Source organism: Vidua chalybeata, chromosome 1, assembly GCF_026979565.1.
Source record: "Vidua chalybeata isolate OUT-0048 chromosome 1, bVidCha1 merged haplotype, whole genome shotgun sequence".
Lineage (NCBI taxonomy): Eukaryota > Metazoa > Chordata > Aves > Passeriformes > Viduidae > Vidua > Vidua chalybeata.
In genome coordinates this window covers 64,203,497-64,223,619 of record NC_071530.1, presented here as the reverse complement: position 1 = coordinate 64,223,619, position 20,123 = coordinate 64,203,497, and positions in this window count along the sequence as shown.

Sequence of the window (20,123 nt, the reverse complement as noted above, 5' to 3'; positions counted from 1 at the left end):
TCTGTTACATTTTCTAGGTCAGCGTGAATCATTCTTAAGGGAGAAAATTTAACCAGGCAAGTTGAGAGGACTGTAACTGCTCTGTGCTCCCCCTTGCCCAGCTAGTTCTGCCCCAGGAGAGGCTTTTGTGGCACATGGTGTAATCAGGGAAATGCAGTCCTCATCCCCTCCTCATGATCTCAGGATGCTTTGCTGTTGACAGCAAGGCTAACAATGGTTCTGGTTCTAAGGATCCCATCCCTGGCATACCACTGGACAATTGCAGAATAAAATAAGAGGATAAAGCAATTTCATCCTGAGTCAAGAGGTGTAGATGTAAAGGCACAAGGAACCAGTAGAAGGAGAAGCAGATTCACGTAAAGGCACAAGCAGATAAATGTAAAGGCACAAGGAACTGCTCAGAATGAGAAGCAGATTCCAAAGCAAGGTGCCAGGCAGAGAGGCAATTCTGCTATACACTCTAGTCTAGCCCTATATTGTGAACATGTGAAGGAATCCATAGTCTTGGAAATAGTAAATGTTTACCTATTACACACATTCAAAGATAGTGACATACATATAAAAACAATACTCTTCCATGTGCTGTGAACAGCAGCATCAGTGGTTGACACATGACTCTCTTTTATCCAAGGAGTAATACTTACCAGCAAGACAACAGTGTGTGGCATGTAAATTCAAGCCTGCTGCACCCTTTCTTTGGTGTTATCTCTGAAGATGCTGTGGGTCACAGTCTTGGCTGCTTTCAACCTGAAGCTCTCATGCCATAAGGGTAAAAAATGTGCTGGCAAGGGTTATAGGCTGCAGTGATTTGAGCTGAGGACCAACAGGGCATGACATACTGAATAGTTCTTGGTTCAGCAGTTTGTGGGCAATGAGCATCTCTCAGCAGGAATAAACCATGAAAAACACAGAACTCATCTACTTCAATTACACTGTGTATTTTTAGCCCAGAGTTATCACCAATTAGGCAAATTATTTTCTCTAGTGATGAACTTCTTTTTGACCCTTTGTAGGATATTCTACTTCCTGGTGCCTCAGTTTCTACACAGGGGATAAAAATACTCCTTTAACTTGCAGAGATGTTGTGCTGATTAATTAACGCCCAGCTGCACTTTCCAGGCTCTTGAGATGAAAAGTGCAATGTATGTATTTCCTTTTAAAACTGTATTTTACTATCTTGCTGAAAAAGGCATAATTTGAACCACTGCCAGCGTGAGAGGAGAGTTCTCAGCGGACACAGGAAATCAGAATGAAGCATATCTTGTCTCTTTAGGACTTGCTCAATGCTCATTGTAAAACCAGAATATCTGCAAAATACCTGTTATCTCTATCTAGGTTTAATCTTGGCTAAATATTATTCAGAGAACAAATTGTGACAGCTGCTGTTCAAACACTGGGCCTTCTGTTGATGTCAGTAGTTGTATGAGAGATGAATTAGGCTTGCTGTCCCATTTTAATGAGTGCACGAGTGTGTGTATCTCCCATGCGTTACACTGAGACAGTGTTAAAACAGGTCAGGATTTGGTTTAAATCCCTCAGTCTCTGGGGCTGTCTTATTTCTTGCTGAAGAAATCAGCTCTTCAGCAAAATGTGTGTCACCTCAGTAGAATCAGGGGTGCCATCTGCAGTTAGAAAGCTGGGCTTCACAAATAATTTTGTCTTTGCTCTCAGTGACTGCATTGCATCTCCTCATGAAGCTTCTTGGATCACAGAATCACTGAATGTTTTGAGTTGGAAGGAATCCACAAGACTACCAAAGCCCTGGTCCTGCACAGGACAGCCCCAAGAATCAAAACATGTGCAGCCATGGATGTGGGCCTTGATTTTGGAAGAGGGGTCCTGGTTTGTTCTGTCAGAGCAACACTCACTGTTTCTCAGGTTGCTGTGCAGGGTAAAGTGAGTGTGGGTTTTGGGTTTTTTTATCCACCTCTGCAAAATCCCCAAAAAAGTGTGTGACAGGGAGAAATAGCTCTACCTACTGGAGGACAGACAGGCTCTAAAGTTAATTTTTAGGTACAAAAAATATGTGGGTTGAGTGAGTAGCTGAGCAACATCTGAGAAGCTATGGAAATCAGAGTTTTCCTAGATCTAAGAGGTTTAAATTTTTCAATGGAAAATAACTGTGCCCCATTGTAACAAAGCCGAATGTTTTTTTGGACTGTGTGTAAACCCTTGATTTTGGCAAATAATGGCTGACTGGGAAGCTGGAAGCTGTGTGCTGTGCATGCAGTCTGTAAGCCTTTTGTCATTCTGAATGTTGGTTCAAGTAATCTTTCTTTGACAGCTCATTTGCATCTAAGCTATCCCCAAAGAGTCTGAGAGTTTGGAAATAATAGAGATGACATTTGGGTAAGTGTTTAAAAATGCACAGCAGCAGGATGCTCGGAGGCTTGCATTAACAAGCAGAAACAAATTCTGAAAGTGAGCTGCAAAAAAAAAAAAAAGAAGAGAATCTGTTTGAATGAAGTAAGTTTCTCTGGGCATCTGAAGACTAAGTAGGAAGCGTTTTGTGCCAAAACCTGGGAAGGTAAGCGTTACTCGCAAGATGACAGTGCCAGAAAATAAACCAACACCAATGTGGCTTATGGCTAGAATGCAGTATTGAGCACAACATACTCCCAACCTCTGTGAAGTACTCCATTGAGAAAATTGCTTGCAAATCAGTCTGAATGGCAATGGAAAAACAGGGCAACAGAATGACTTCAATGAGCCAAAAAAATTATGTGATTTTAAGTGTTCCTGTCCTCTAGCACAGGCATGATGCCAGCAAATCTGTTCAAGCAAGCTTTGAGGATTAGGACGACACAATTTTGCTAGTTCACAGGCAGCTGATGTCACATGCAACTCAGGAGATGTTGCTGGATACCAGTAGGGTGTATCCTGACAGGAAAATAGATGGTGGCTGCTGTGTTTGGAAGAATACTGTGCCAGGATGTGTACATTAAAACTCTCTTGGTGAAGGTAGCTCCGTGCAACCGAAGCACACAGAATTGTAGCTTTCAGGAGGTGTTAAAGTTCATTAACTGGATTTACCACTGGAGTTCCCATGATGATCACTCCTATTGATATTGTAATAAAGACAGCAGTTCAGCTGAGGGGTTGATTTTACAAACATATAATAAGAGATAGAGAAGAGATTTGCCTGAAAGCATGTTAGTCCAAATGGGGTGAAACTAGTAAATGAAGAAATAATAAATAATTGAAGAAATAGTTGCTGTGTAACAAAGGACAGATTAGGGCGAAGCCAGAACTATCAAGTTCAGCACCATGCCAGTAGCAACTCTGCAAAGTTGCTCAGTAGATATAAACCACAACAGGCCCAGCTTTATATATTAATTTTCCAAAGCATAATTGCCTTCATAAGGGAAGGCCCTCTGAAGAAAAAGGACATAAGCACTCAGGAATTTGGCTCTAAAATGGGCATTTTGGGCTCTGGAATGTTACAAAAGTATATTTATTTGCTGTAGAAGGATGGAGGTGAAATTCAGGGTACAGAGTCAGGACCCAGCAATGAGTATCCGGACCTGATCTGGCTAGGGTTGGTGCAAGGATATAGGATTTGTGTGGTGTTCACTACAGCCTTGACCCAGGGCTCACTCCTGCCCATACTCCTGCCTGTCACAGTCTATTATAAACAAAAGCTTTGGAAATTAGTTATAAAGGTCATTGATTTCAGCCATTCATCCTTGCCCAATTTCCACATGCTGGAACATACATGGTTTTACATGGAGCCTTTTTTAGAGCTTTCTTTTCTTCAGTGGCATAAACAGCCAACCTGAATTCTGAGCTCCTTTGCCCATCAGTGTCATGCTCAGGAGCACACAAAGGCCAGAAACACTCATATAAATTTCCTGCAATGAAAGATCGAAGGCAGTGAGTGAGCGTTGCCTGTTCTTATCTGTTTCAATGAGCAGCCATAGCACAGCAGAGCTCCCACAGAGTGCCAGTGTAGCCTCCCCTGCTTCATTCAGACCTCTCGCCCCAAATTGTTCCTGATCAGTATTGTTGGCTTTTAGATCCAGAGGAAACATTTGAATTATAATAGTGTTCTTCAGTAATATAGAGCAGGAGTGTTTGATACCTGTGCTCCTGCCTGGAAAGGCCACAGGCTCACTCAAGTCTAGATGCAGGCAATAAGCCAGCAGGTGAAGCAGCATGGACATCAGGGATCTTGGGCTTAGCAGGACTGAGGCCCCAAGCTAACAGAACAAGATGGACAAAATCCTTCAACAAGATAAATTGCTTTTTTGCAGAGGTCAGTTAGCCATCAGGGGGCCTTTGTACAGAGAATCTCTAATAAATAACTCAGAAGGGAACAGGATTTTCTCTGTGGTGAGAAAGATGGAGATTTTGAGAATTTATCTGCTTCCTGTTATTCTTGAACAGAATCTCAGAGCTCTTCATGTAACACCTGCCCTCTTCCTCTGTTTCCCAGCCAGGCACTTTCCCCTCTTTCAAAAAGACTTGCATGGGGAAACAAGCCAGGTGAGGAACCCACTGCTTGGACACTTAAGAAGCCAGCTGAAGAAACACTGTTTTTGATAACTGGTGTTTCTAGAAACAAACTTTTCATGTTCAAAAATTTCTGAATTCCCATGGGGAATAAAATAAGTAAGAGCCTACCTCAGGAAAAAAAAAAAATATCCTGCTCACCCAACTGCTATTCTGGAATGGAATTCAAGTAAAAATGTGATGAAAGACTCAGACAAAATAGTAATTTAAAAGAGAGTTTCTTGTTAAACCAACAAATATTTTTAAAACACCAGCAGGATTTATTTAAGGAGAAAGCAGCTGATAATTGATAGATTTTATACAGAGGTTGTAAAGAATCTCAAAGCCAAATGATTTGTCAAGTGAAAACTTTGTGTTCATCTACTAAAGGTAACATTATTTTCTACTCGTTTGTTTCTGTCTTTTTCAGCTTTTCAACAAGGATTTGAGAAATTTTGGGCTAAATAAGCATGGAAATTTTTAGGATTGGAATTTTTGGGAAGATTTCTGCAACCCATTTCAGAATATGGCCAGCTGTAGTGAGAACAAAGAATAAAGTAAACAGCAGAGGACAATAGACCTGCTCCTCCCTATAGAAACCACTGCTCAGAAATACAGATAGAAGTCTCTGGAAAGTTTTGTGGCACTCCTGAGCATTCTCTTGGAGTGAAGAGCTGAAGAAATATTTATTTTCAGACTTGGGTCAGGGAATAAGAAGCGAGTGAAATGACTCATAATATCCTAGACCTGCTAAATAAAACTTGTTTGAAATGACAGCCCACTGGAGAGCACAGTGTCTCTTGAATCAGTTTAGAGCCTCACTGTATAAATTCTGTGATGACAAAAAATACTTTCAAAGGCTTTTTAATTTCCTTAGCACCTCAACTCCTATGGATTCTGGACTCTCTCAAACAGAAGAAGGTAGGCGACTTGCTTGTTCTTCTGGACTAATGTGAGAAGCAGAATATGGCTTTATTTTAAGAAGATGTGGGCTGGATATGCCTCTTTGGTCTACATCCTATCTGAGAAAATACCTCTGTTATTTGGGAACAGGTGACTGTAAGATGCCTTGATGAGTTTTGCAAAGGAAGGGAATATTCTGTTCACTTGTCTCTTAACTCTTGCCCTAAATCCCTCTAGAGCAAGCACTTCTCACAAACAGGCTGCAGACTAAAATACTGTGAAATTCACAAAATCCATTAATAGTCATTAACTACAAAGGGCTCTGTACAGATTCTTGAATGCTTTACTACTAGGGTAATTTCCATATTTTTTCTAGATTTTACTCCTTCGGGCTTCTCCACAACATTTCCAAATCATCCATGTCACAGATTTTACTAGGGAACATAAAGACACCTCCAAAGAGCACAGTCCTTTATCAGAGTCCTTTTTTTGTTATTTCCTCTTGTTTCAGATAGGCACAGTTGAACAATGTGGTCACAAACATGGTTAGTAGGTATAGTTAGTAACATGAAATGCCTTATCTGTGGCTGCATCTACAGTTGCACTCTGATTTGGTAGAGTAACATAGTGTTGAAATGAACCCCCTGCTCATTCTCATTTCTGGTCCACAAAATTGCTTGGCACATAGGACCTATGCTCTGAAAGAAACTGCACCAAAAGCTGTACTCCAGATTGGCATCACACATGCCCCAGCTCTCAGTTGAGGCTCTGGACCTACGACCCGTCCATCAGAGAGCTTCAAACCACTTGCCTGAGGGTGATCAGATGGCACCCTACATTAAACCAGATGAATTCAAGCTCTAGATGCAACTTGTGCAAAAGACAGAAGGGAAAAAAGCAGCCTAGACTGCCAAGTGAAGTCAATCGCAATGGTACAGATCACTCTCTTCCCTGGAGATACTTGTTGTGTGTCAGTCTTGCTGACTGACTGATTCCCCCTTCCTTGATGGCATTTGAGAGCCAAAAATAAATTGGGGATTTGTTATAAATAAATTAGCAGTTAGCACTGTTAGTACTATGCAGGGAGGCCTGTAAAATCTGGCCTAGGAGCCGTGGAAATTTTGCTGCTGAAGAGAGAGGCCTGGTCAGCCATGGCCTTGCCTTTACAGAGCACTGATGCCAACCTTGCCTGGGCAGAATTCTGGGGAATTAAGAGGTCGGTGTGGTTTGAACTCTGATGCCTGTCAGGAGCAAAGGTGCCTGATTGTGTCCCTGCCTTCTTATCAGTCAATAAATGATGATTTTGCCACTTCTTCACCTACCTGCTTTGCAGTCTAAACTATTTGGTAAAGGTAGCTCCAACTTTGAGGAGCAGAGTGCAAGCAGCTCCTATTTGTTTTTACTTTGCCTATGTTAAGCATTGTATTTCTCTTGGAAAAGCATTTATTGGTTTGTGTTTTGCACATGCTCCATTCCTCAAATCTTTATGGGGCCAGAGCACTCCCTCATGGGCTGAGCAGTGCGCTGGGTATGGTACAGATCCTCAGTGTTTCTCTAACTCTGCAGTAGAAGACTGGGTGATTTATTTGCTATCTTAGCTGCTATTATATGCTATATGATTTCTCTGTGCTTCGTTCATCACAGCTTCTCCTCATTCTGTCTTCCCATCATTATTCTAAGCACAGACAGCACTGAGAAGGCACATGGTGCACACTGGTGACACACCAGGCCAAGTGGTTGCAGTGAGCTGGTTTCTACAGCTGACAGGTAGAGGTAGGATACATCATGACGAGCTGCTTCTGATTTACCACCTAAAGAAACTGATTGTAGCTAGTCCATATGGGATGGCATGAGTTTTGAGCCAGATCTCTGGACCTGTAGCAAAAGTCTGGGTGACAACACCAGCAGGCCCTGCCATGGGTGTAGAATCATCCAAGATTGCACAAATCCTTAAAATACAAATTTCTGTAAATTGTCTTTCTTCTTCCATTTCTTGTTCATTTCTCAAGGAAATATACAAGGGCTCACTTTTTAATACAGTCAAAGCATCCAAGTATCTTTCAGGATAGTCTAATTTTAAGTCTCTTCTCTTTATTCCCAGAAGAAAGTAAGTATGATTTCAGACCCTCAGGTCTTGTTCCGTTTTCATGAGATGACAACCACTCATCAGGGATTGGGATGCTAGGGCTGTCCTACAGGCTGGTTCTGTAGGTAAGATCACTGGGCTGGAATACTGTCCATTAAAAACAGACTCCAAGAAAAGGACAAAAAACATGGCTATTTTTTTTCTGATCTGTTTTAGCTATAACACTTAAATATACTGAAATGATTGTCCAGCATGAATAATTATTATGGCCTTATTTGCCTTTCTGCTGTATGAAAAAATGTGAAATATTTAGGAACAGTGTCATCACAGTCCACTGAAAACATTTACAATGGTAGAAGAACCTGAGATGCAACATAAAACATCTTTGATTTTTTTCGTCCTTTTTTCCTGTCCTTTTAGATTTCCTTTACATCGTTTTGCTGACAGCAGTAAGTCACATTTTTCCTAGATAACTTTTGTTCGGCATTTTGTAAGATTTTTTTAGCCCTACTTCAAGGCTGATGATAGGATGAATTTCTCAAGGCATCCCATTGTTCTGCAGTTCATATCAACCTCATGATTAAATTACTTGACATGGATATACTCTTTGCACATTTATACACTATTTTTTCTATATATAAATCAAATGGGAATCAAAATAACAAAATAAGAAAACAGACAATGTGAGTACATTAATAGGCAAAGCAAGCCACAAGGTTTTACTAACAAGGATTATTGATATATTTATTAAAATAATCTGCCATTTCCATCTCAATGTGCACTTGATTTGAATGTCATAAATAAACAATCAAGTCTTGATTTTTGCAATGCTAAGCATAAAATTAGAGCACAGAGAAACCAGCCCAAACAAAAGCCTCTGGCTTTTCACAGAATCATGGAATTCTAGAATGGCTTGGGTTGGAAGGGACCTTAGAGACCATCTCATTCCAACTCCCTGTTATAGGCAGGGACACCTTCCACTAGCCCAGGTTGCTCAGACCGCCATCCAACTTGGCCTTGAGCACTTCCAGGGATGGGACATCTGCAGCTTCTCCAGGCAACTTGTGCCAGTGCCTCACCACCCTCACAGTAAAGAATTTCTTCCAAACATCTAATCTAAATCTCTCCTCTTTTCATTTAAAACCATTTCCCATTTATTCTTTTGCTCCTTCTCCATATAAATGTCGCTCTGCCTCTCTTTTATAAGCTTCTTCCAAGTAATGGAAAGCTGACAGAGTCCTTTTGGCTGAGCCCTTTTGCCTGAGCTTAGGTTTGTCTGATGTGCTATTGATGGGCAGAGATCTCTAAGTGTTGCATTCAGACCTGTTTCAGGTAGTCGACTTAAAAGGTAGATCTCATTTCCTGAGAAGAAAATGGTGTTATTACTAATTGCTTTCTGACTGATAAACAAAACTCAATTATTGGGTTAGGCTTTTCATAGGAACTTCTGTACACTCACATGGTTCATGTGAGTTCTGTCTGTCACATCCAGGTAGGAGCACAACAATCAGGAAAAGTCTGAGTATTGTTTTTCATCTGCAGACTCTGAGGAAAAAAAATGAGAATATTACAATATTGGCATAGCCAGGTAAATTTATCACATAAGAAACTAAAATCCTTAATTTTGATATGCTGTACTATCCATGGTCAGCCACCTAATAAGCATGGCCTGGGTTCAACCAAAAGCCAGCAGAAATTCTCCTTTGGCGTAAGTTGAAAGGACTTGCATCTTCACATCAGGAGCCCACTGGTTCTGCTCAGGCATCCATGACTGGTGGTGCAGTTGTATCTGAAGATAGACTGTGGCCATGGGATGGTTCTGCAGATACATTTAATGGTGGAGATGAAATGTAAAGAGGCAGCATGACAGGTTTCCAGATGGTGCTGCCTATTCGCTGAGCAAAAGACTCCATATGCAAGTTGGCTATACATGACTGTTGGCTTCTTCCAAAAATAAAGCTGGTCATTAACATGATTCCCTTCTTTTTTTGTTGATGTTATTAAACTGAGAAATAAATCAAGTGTTTGTGAGTATGTAGGAAGGAAAGCAGATAAAAGAAAAAACAGAAACCCAGAAAGAGGCAAACCCAGACAACACATAGCATGAAAGCACTTGCAGATTAGGTTGTGTGTCTCTACAGTGTTTTTATTTATTTTTCACCCTGCCATAATATGTGGGAAAATATCATAGTGTGCTGATATACTGGAGGGACAGAGTGGAGTTCTGTTCCCATTCCTTGAGGGACTTTAGTTTATTGAGACTGCCTTTAATTACTGGGATTGAAATTATAATCAAAGAAGGTCTTGAATAGAGATGTTGATATTTCTTGTGTCCACAGAAGTGAGAAAAATACCTCAGGCCAAGGTTGCTTCCCCAGAGATATGCTTGCTCAGTTATCTAACAGATCTTGCAGTTGGCAATGCCTATATTTAATTACAACTTCAAAATCATGGTAATAGAAAACTGTTTATCCTCTGCCCTTAGACTCTTAGATGTCAGGCTCATCCAACTGCTGCTCTTTTCCAACTCCCTGATGGAACTGCAGTGAATAACAAGCCTGTGCTTCCGGATGCTCTGTGCATAAATACTCCTGGAAGCTACCCAGAAAATACCCTCCAGGAAAATTCCAGAGACACTCTTGACGATTCACTCAGCGCTAGTGAACCACCTAACTGGATGTGAGCACTCACCCTGTTGTAAAGGGCTTAATCTAATAAACAAAACAGGAGTCTTGACTCCCAGTCCCTTTTATTTCGCTTCTTCTTTCAGAGCCATCTGCTTCTCTGACCTATTTCAGAGCATGCAAATTCACAAGCAAGGTGAAATTTCCCATGGACCAGTAGCCTGTGAAATATAATTACTGTGCTAATTTCGAATTCCAAGCGGTCAGCACCGGCTAGGAGTGCTCACTCAGCAAACATGTTAACACAATTACAACAAATATTAAAATAAAAGCCATGTTGAGATTTGGCAGTGACTCTGGAAAATGACAGGTAGCTTTTCTGGGGTCAGAAAACAGACAACAAAATGGCTGATAAATGTTTGGGGTTTTTTTTTATGACGCACAGATGCATTCTCAATGGAAACAGTTGAAAGCAAAAGGAAATGGTAAGTGAGAGCACATCGCATCCAGGCTGCCTTCCCAGCAACACTCAGAAAATGAGAGGCTGTTATGAAATCTCTGCTCCCTTGTGAGGTCTTTGCTACCTTGGATGACCTCTGTCAAGTTATGCGCTCATTCAGCACTGCAGCCTGTCTGTAACAGGGGCTAATGACACTAAGCCCGCTGGATAAATCCATGTGGGATTTATGACTGTGCAATGCACAGCATTTCAAGATATACAGTATGCCAATTTGACAGTATCCGTGACAGGGGTAAGGCTGTGAAGCTGTTTCAAAAAATCTTAGAAAAATCCTGCTTATAAGTCTCCCATTGCTTCACAGCGGAATAGAAGAATGAGATTTAATACTGTATTTTAATGTAAATGAATTTACTGCTTCCAGTAAGGACAGTACGTGGTTGATTTTTTTTTTTTTTTTTTTTTACTCTTTCAGGATTGCCTTTGGGATTCACCTAGTATTTAAAAAAAATAAGAAGAGAAACAAACAAAAAGAAGTGTTTTGATGATGATAGCAGGTTGTATATTATCCAATCTCTGGAGTAAATTGTACTAATGCAGCCTTGCTAAAATAACCAGGAAGGACAATTTTGCCCATTAGCACCCCTAATACCAGTGGTGGGTTTCAGGCTGTGGTGCTTTTGCAGAGGAAGCTCAGGTCAATGAAGCAAAGCCCCAGATCCCTTCTGGGGAAGCAACACTTTTTGACCTGCTATGCTGCTTACCTTGGAAGAGGAGCTACAGGCTCTTCTGTTGTGGTCATAACAGAACCTGAGGGAATCAGAGTGACAAGCATATTGCACATTGACTCCATTTCTTGGGAGGCTTGTGTATGAGATGTGTGTGGTGTGAAAGGGAGAATGTTTCCTTGCATCCAAGACTAATTTCAATCCATTGTGACATAGACAGAAGAATCTGATGCGCTCGGCAGAAAATATATGGAAAAAACGCCTAATGCAAAGATAAGACAAAATGTACTGAGGGTGTGTGTGTGTGGGGTGTGTGTAATTAATTTTGACATACATGCTTAAATCAAACAGCCCAGTGGTTACAGCACTGCTTCAGATGTAATCTGACTTTGGTCAGCTCTGGTTGAAAATCCAGGTACAAAAGGCAATTTCTCTCCCCCTTGGCACTGTCTGTCTGCACTGTAGGGTCTGGGGTCAGAAGAAGTTGTAGGGGTGCTGTGAGATGAAAGTGCCAGGCAGCACAGGGCTCTCCTGCTTCAGGTACTCATGGGAGAGTACAAAAGCTGCCCTGCAGGTTCAGGACAACCATCTGCATTGTAAATGTGTTTTAACAACCAGGGAAAAATATCCTACATCACATGGCTGGCATGGTGTGGGAGCTCCATGAAAAAGCAGAATTCAAATCCAGCTCTCCAGCTCTGAGACTTGCTGCTTTAAGCATAAAGCCAGTTTTCTCCTCCCTCCCTTATGCTAGCATGTTCTCCAAGTCAGAGCCATTTGAGGGAGGCAGGGTAGAAAGAAAAGAAAAATAACCACAACAGAATAAAATGCATATATATATATATATTTTATTTATTTATTTATATATATATATGCAGAGATGCAAAGATATATGTGAATTCATGCATCTATATGATTTGGATCGCACACACACAAGGGTTTTGCGTAAACAAGATCTTTTAGGATTGCAAAACAACATATTTTTACTTCGTGTCATTCTTAGAAAATTTTGGTTGAGATTTAAAAAAAACTCCATCATTCTGAAACAGGCAGGCAACACAGTAAAATCAATTCTAAGTGATGCAAATTGGCACAGTTATTTGAATAGTGTTATAGGCAGACATAATAATTGTTGCCGCCTGCCTATATTAAAACATTTCTGCTATACAAAACCTTCCATGGGCTGCAGTTCTCCTTTCTTTAAGTAGCTGTCTGAGCTTGTTTGGTATTTATGGTAAAACAATACTGAACATTTTGCTGCCATGTGGGGTCACAGGACAAACATAATGACAGACAAATGAAAGTACAGGCAGACAAAACTGAGGGGTCAATGTATAGATGTCTGACATTATAATTGGCTGGAAATGATTCCAAAAGTCAACATATGCAAGTACTTAAATGTGGCTTATATTTTCTCTTTGGTCCAGGGCCCTGACTTCCTTAACAGCAAACACTTGCAAACACACCATCTGTTGTTGAAGAGTGAGCAGTTTAATGAAGAGGATCAGATTCTTTCCATCTCACTTATTCCTTGGTGCCTGTTCCATTTTCTGGGCAGTTGTCTTCAAGTAATACAGAATTTCCTTTGGTTTCCTTGAGCTTTTGTTCAGACTTCTAGTTCATTAGACTGGTGATCCGGGATGCAATCAAGGATGTCAAATACATTTTATAATTTTTAATTTTCTTTTAAAAGGAAAGAGACCTGGTGGAATCACTCCAGTGTTATTGTAAGAGTAGCTGTACAGTGTTTTAAAACCAAAGGTATAGCATCAGCAACAGCAGAGGTACATGCACAAGGTGTCCCTGTGTTCTTCTTCATCTGGAACATTTTTCCTGAGCTTTGGGACCACGATTTAGAGTACATCTCCCACAGCACATTGCACTGACCCAGAGCACTCATATCTTGTGGGCTTTTGCCTTTCTCTGGCTAAAGGGCTTCACATCCTTTCCCTGCCATTTCCCAGTGCTCCTTTCCCACCAACAGCCTGCCAGGAGGTAAAGGAGGACTTTCACTCCACGACATGATGATCCTCATTGAAACTTTACCCAGCCAGCAGCCACATTAGCAACCAAAGAGGGAGCCCGTGAGCAACCAGAGAGGCTTAGTTTCCATAAACCCAAGCCATTTATTTCTCTAACCCCATTGCACAGCTGAAGAAGCCTGACAATCCAGGTGGAGCAGCAGAAGCTGCCATATTCCATCCCTGTTAGCTACTCCCTGTGGCAGTTTGGCCTTACACTGCATTTGTGCCAAGGAAAATGCCAGCAGGGGCCAGGCCATATCCCAACAAAGATATAATTGGATCAGTCCTTAATGTTTGAGATGAAGATCCTCTCATGTCACTGTCACCATGATACAGGACCTCAGATGTGCCCCTATACACAGACCAGTGGGGTTAACATCACTTTGAAGGAACTGGGAATCCATCAATTCATAGTAGCATTGATGGGAAAGTATGGTTTGGTGGGATAAAGGAAACGAGTTCAGAGAATAACTGATATCTCATGTTAATTAATTTCCATGTAAATACTCCTACAGTAAAATGAGACATATGGCTCACCTCCCTGAGCCCTAAGCAGCTCTGGAGAAAATGTTCACTTGTCAGAGAAACGATCACAAGGGAAGAAACACAGTTAATTCACCCACCATGAGCATTCTCTTTTAACAGAAAGGCCTATCTTTTGAGGGCACAGCATTTTCCAGAGGATGGAGCTTCTAAGGTATTAATTACCTTAGTCTTCAAATTAAAAACCAGAGGGAAAGAATGAGTGTCAACATGTCTTTCTATTTAGTGAAAACAAGAGACATGCCCATGTCTCTGCACAGGTGAGATCCTGATCTAGGGAGACAGTCTCAACTTTGAGCTCCCAAGCTAGAGGTTGATCTGGTTTTGCTTTAATGTCTCTTACAGATAAAAGCCATGAACAAAGTCTACAGACCTCAAACAATGGCCTTGGGCCTATATTTGGGCCAACCTCTCACACCTTATAAGAAGATCGCTAAGAGGAAATACAGGTATCACAAAAAACTGTTAGGCAGATGGATAAGAACTGAAAAATCCAGTCTAGACTGGAGTCTGCTGCAGGCTAAGTCACTGACAGCAGAGAGAAACAAAGGCTTAGGAGGAATAAACAATTAGCAACTCTGATTTACTGGAGACTGTTCAGGAAACATTGCTGTAAACTCTTTCTCATCTTGGATGAGTTAGCTAGAGACATGTTTCCTCTCAAAGCCTTTGTAGATTCAAAAACATCTCTGGGAAAATCCCAGAGTAACTGACTGCACTTTAGGTGCCTGTTTGGCTTTTTCTTCAGAAAGGTATTAGTAGCATCACCAGTTTTGGACTACATATCTGGAAGGCCAGCTGTCTTTTTCTTCTTTGGTATTCAGTTCATCAGAGATCCAAGTACCCGCACTGTGCCATTTAATGTTTTAAAAAATGCATCGATGTCCTTTGCAAAAAAGGCAAAAAATCAGAGGAGACAGGCAATTTGTAGCAAGAATGAAAATGCAGTAGGTGACTGTAGGGATTTGGGGATTTGGCTTGAATTAAGAGTGAGGGAAATACTGCTATGTAGTGAAGAATACAGCAGCATGCAGGCAGAAGCTGATATAGAGTGGATGAAGCTGGCATGTTTCTGGAATTTGGATCCAAGAAATACAGAGTGCAGAAAAGGGCACTCGGAAACATGAGACTGAGCCAGGAGTGATAAGCAGGGAAGTGTTTTGTGGAGGAAAGGAGAACAAGGAGATTACAAGTAAAGCAGCTGGTGGCTGTGGAGGGCAGAATACCATACTGAAGCCAGAACATTACATTTTAAGACATTTTTCATGAAAGTATCCTTTCACTAAGATACCCACCACAGAAATTAACCTTCAGATAAATGTATTTTGATAGGGATGCACTGAATGTAGAAAAGGGAGTTCGCAACCATGTGGGGGAATCAGGAAATAGTCCTAAGAGACTAAAATATCACCTTGCATGTGGATAATATTTACTGGTAGGTATCCAGTAAGGTGGTGGCAAAGCTGCAGAATATTTCATACAATAGTGCTGTATCCTTTTCAGAAACAGGCTTTGCAAGGAAAGGATCCAAGGACAAACATGCCCCAGTGCAATCCTAAAGGACTCGAGTTTTTAGAAGAAATCCAGGAAGACAACACTCAGCTGAGGATTAGCCATGAGGGTTGTATCTACACCAAAATAATGTTGTTTCTTTGTGACTGGTATTACATAAAGAAGGGTTTAGCAGCTTAGGGTTGTTAATTTAACATTTGCATAGCCAAGAGTGAGAAAAGAAACACAATATGGTGCAATTTATTATTAGAAAACACTGCAAGGTATTCAGTTTTGGGGGAGTTTCCCTTGTTCTTCTTGTCACTTGTTCCTTACCCTTGTTAGTTTCTTTTTCCACAGTCACATGTTCCACTCCCACTCAAGGACATGATTTTCAGCAAGAGCTGTGCGGCTGATTTTACAGTCACTGTGCTCGGTTTCTGGTGTTACTCTGCCTCTTTCCATCACTACAGAGCTCTCTGCCAGAGAGAGGAGCTATTGTTTGCAATCCATGACCATGAAATAATGACCATAAAGGGGGCACAAAGATGCTGAGAGGGTTGGAGCACCTCTCCCACACAGATAGGCTGAGAGAGGTGGGGATATTCAGCCAGGAGAAGAGAAGGCTCCAGGGACACCTTGGAGCACCTTAGAGTGCCTAAAGGGAGCCTACAAGAGAGCTCCCTTAGGAGAGCTCTCCCTCCTGGAGAGGGACTTTTAAGAAAGGAATGCAATGATAAGACAAGGGGAAATGGCTTTAAATGGAAAGAGGACAGGTTTGGCTCAGATGTTTTGAAGAAATTCCTTACTGTGAGGATGGTGAGGCACAGGGACAGGGTGCCCAGAGAAGCTGTGGATGCCCCATCCCTGGAATTGTTCAAGGCCAGGTTGGATGGGGCTCTGAGTAATCTGATCAAGTGGAAGGTGTCCCTGCTCATGGCAGATGGGGTCAGAACAAGATGGTTTTTGAGGTCCCTTGCAACTCAGCAATTACATGATTCTGTGATTCTGTGATTCTATGACCTTAGCTTGCAGAAGGTCATGGCAATTTCGAGGGAAACTCTTCAGGCAGGAACAGGATTTGAGGGGGAAATACCAGAACTTGCACAGTTGGGAACCTACCCAGCATCATGATCCTTTGGGTAACAGCATCCATTGTGACAGCACATTTCTGTCTCTTTTTTTCCTTTCAGAATTTTTCCACACCTTTTATTCCTACCAGTCTTCTCCAAGAAGAAGCATTTATTCTTAAAAACAGAAACTAATCTTTTTTTCTCTCCCTCTGTCTCTTTCCTACACAGAAAGCCTTTTTCCTTCTTTTGTAGCAGAGGCATTTTTCACCCAGGGAACAACTGTTGTCATTTACTTCTTTGCTACCAAGGGAGGTTCAAATGCTTGTCTCCCCCAGGGTTGGAGAGCTCTCCTGATAAGGTTGTAAAGCACCACTTCCAGTGTGCTAAATATAAAGACCCTGCATCTGCACTTGAAGAGTACACATGGTGTTGTCAGTGGGTTGCTCAGGCAGGGTGCTCTAAGGCCACTCCAGTATTGTTTCACTTCATGGGTCTTGAGGAGGGGAAGGAGGAAGCCAGCTGCTCAAACCACAGCAGAGCTGAAGGCATTTTTTAAAAATTCCAGTTCAAACAGTGACCTAGGCAAGCAGTTTGAAGATCACACACAGACGCCTGGTGTGTCATTGTACCTTCAGGGCCAGTTTGCTTTTTGCATTGCCCTTTTGGAACTTCAGCTTCTGAAGCAAGAGTTGATTTGGCTTTGCAGCGCAAGTCCAATTTTTGGCTGTGTCTCTGTGCCTGGTTTATTTCAATCATCAATACTGCTTGAAAGAGAGTCTTCTATTGACTATTTATAGTTCTAAACAAGGAAAACAAGTACTGTCTCTTCAGATGAGGTGCCAATGTCTCTGTAATTCCTGCAGTTTTAGTGCTATAATTGGAATTTGGTGCCAGATGCATGGATTCCTCAGACAAACAGGGTTCTGGCAGGAGAGAGGAAGATCTGGCTCTGGCAAGCCTGTTTATGTAAAAAGTTGCCATGTTACTGGCTCTTGTTACCTGCATTGGCTTGATTTGAAGAAGCAGAGAAGCCAGACACAAACTACTGGATAAAGCAGAGCTGGCAAACCTCTTCACACACGCACACCTTGTTATTCCCATTGGAACCACTAAATGATCCTGACAGGGCAGCTACAGACAAACAGTCTTATTTAGACACTCCAGTGAGAGGAAAGATTATTTTATACTGACTTCCTTTTTTCTTGCTGCCAGAGATGGTGCCCTTTGCACTCCTGACAAGGCACAGAAAGAGGTGGGGGTGCTGTGTGTGTGATCCTCACTGGACAGGATTGGCCAAAGCAAGTCAGATTGTTTCCTGGAGCAGAGTTTTTGAGATCTGCTAGATGAAGAAGGGCTGGCTTCAGAGCCTGATTCCAGAAATTACTGGTAAGAGAACAGAAGAGTCTTCAGAACAGAAGAATAAGGAAGGGTTAGCAAATATGTTAAATCAGGTCACTCAGGAGAGAGGCAAAGTGAAAGCAGAGAAAGGCATCAACTTTCAGGACCAGATTGATTCCCCACCCAGCCCAGCCTCCAAGCAATTGAAATGAATTCTTTCAGTTGATGAGAAATCAGCAAGTGACCTGTTGTTAAACTCTGGGAAAGCTGGTATGGTTTATTTGCTTGACCTTTTTCTTTCAGGAACTTGGCATATGCATGAGTGCTTTGAAAGTTTGCTGCTGGCCAGCCCCCAAAAGTCCACTATCCTGGCATGAACCAGAGGTCATGCTGAACCCTGCTCACCATCCCTGAGCACCCAGGAGTACCAGCCCTATTCAGTCTTTTGGATCCCTTGTGTCCCACTCTCACATGGGGAGAGTTTTCAGAGTTGTCACAATTAGCATTTTCCTACTACTGCACCAACCAGTGACTCCTTTAGCCGGGGCTCTGAGAGTCCCTCCTCAACATTCCTCCTGGTGCCTCTTCCTAGCTCACACTACCCCTTGCAGGAAACCAGAAGACCCAGAAATCATGGTAGCTTTTACCACCCAGTACTGTTGAAAGTGATTTTAAATCATGGGGTTCCAGCTGGTGATTTACCTTTGCAGTCGTGTGATGCTCAAGGCTCCTTGCAGACAGGGAAGTCTGACTGTGGCCTGTTTGGAGAATGCTCCAGTGGGTGATTCCCTGGGGAATTACTGGCCTGGCAGTGGCTTATCTGCCCCAGCATGCCTTATCTCCTGCCTGGCCCTCTCCTGCCTCTCCTAGTCTGCATCCCACCCAGCCCTTCTTGCTAGGGGTCAGTGGTGCTCCTGCAGGCCACCTGTCCCAGGGGAAGCCACAGCCCGGGACCCCATAGTGGGAGCCTCCACCCAAGCTTCCTCCAGCAAAACTGTGCTCAGGCCCTGCCTTGGAAGGTCCACCTTTCTTCTTCTAGCAGGTTGTGGACTTTTTCCCCTCCACAGTTTTACTTTTTAAACCTATTTGTCAGTTCCTACATTCTGTTTTAACAGGCTCCAGCTGGCTGAATCTGAGGGTGCAAAGTGATTGAAGCATTTGCCTGGCACTACAGAATTCTTTCACTGAAAATGGTGGTGGTGATTCCAGAAGGATGTTTGACCAGGCATTACTGAAGCTAAATTTTGTCAATTCATAATTTTAACACTCCATGGAGTTTGTTGTTCAAAAGCATACACAGGAAATCTGAGCTGTTATTTTCCCTGTCTTTGATCAACATGCCAGTGTGCTGCTGTGAAATGAAACAGCGTAGGCTGACAGATGAGAATTTTTCCCCAAGGGCATTCTCTTAGGAAGGCAACACTGCTGATTTAGTAAGGAAATAAATCTCCACATATATGAATGCTGCTGTGTACATGCTTTTATGGCACTTGGGGAAGAAATCAAAATAATTTAAAAATACAGAAGCCTTCATTCTACAGTTCTTTAGCACTTGAACATTTTGTACGTAGCTTGAAATGAGCAACTATGAGCTGGAGGATGGAGCTGTGCCTTTATAGCAGCTGTAGCTTTGAACATGTCAACATGTTCAACATTTACATGCTGCCTTTGGAGCCCATTGCCAACTGAGCTCTCCATAAACAGAGACCTTGGTGCAGCAAGAGGAGGATGAAAGCCAGGGAGATATTGGTAGAAGTCTGGAACTTGACAGCCCTGTCTTATTAATAACACTGAAGTGCAACTGCTTTAGTACTTTATCTTCTCCAGATCTCCTACATGTAACCCTCTCCCCACAGGGCTGCTCTTAAATGCTGTTCTGCCCTCAGGAAGTGCATGTCACTAGCAAGGCTCTGGCTCAAATCGACCCAGCAAGTCATGTTGTCTCCCATGGTGAGTTTTTCCCATTTAGTTAGTTGTGGGGGAAATTTGAGACTATAGCACTTTAAAGTGACATTGCACACACCCAATGGGATTACAACAACTGCTCTGCAATTCTGAAGATAAATAAAAACTGAATGTTCCATGAGTTTTCTTGCCAAGCTATACCAGCTTTGGGTAGCAGATACTGATACAGGAGCTGACTTACATGTGAGAGATATCAAATGAAGCTTTGTGATCAATGCTCCCGAGGAAGAAGCGTAAAGGACACACACTCCAGTTACTCCCACAAGCTGTGCTGTTGTTTTCTAGATTTGGGAGTTTGGGTTTTTTTCCCCCCTCTGCCATCCATTGCAACATTCAAAGCATCTTTGGAGAAAAGAACAGCATTTCAGTAAACAAGACCTGACTTTTTCTGCAGTGTGAC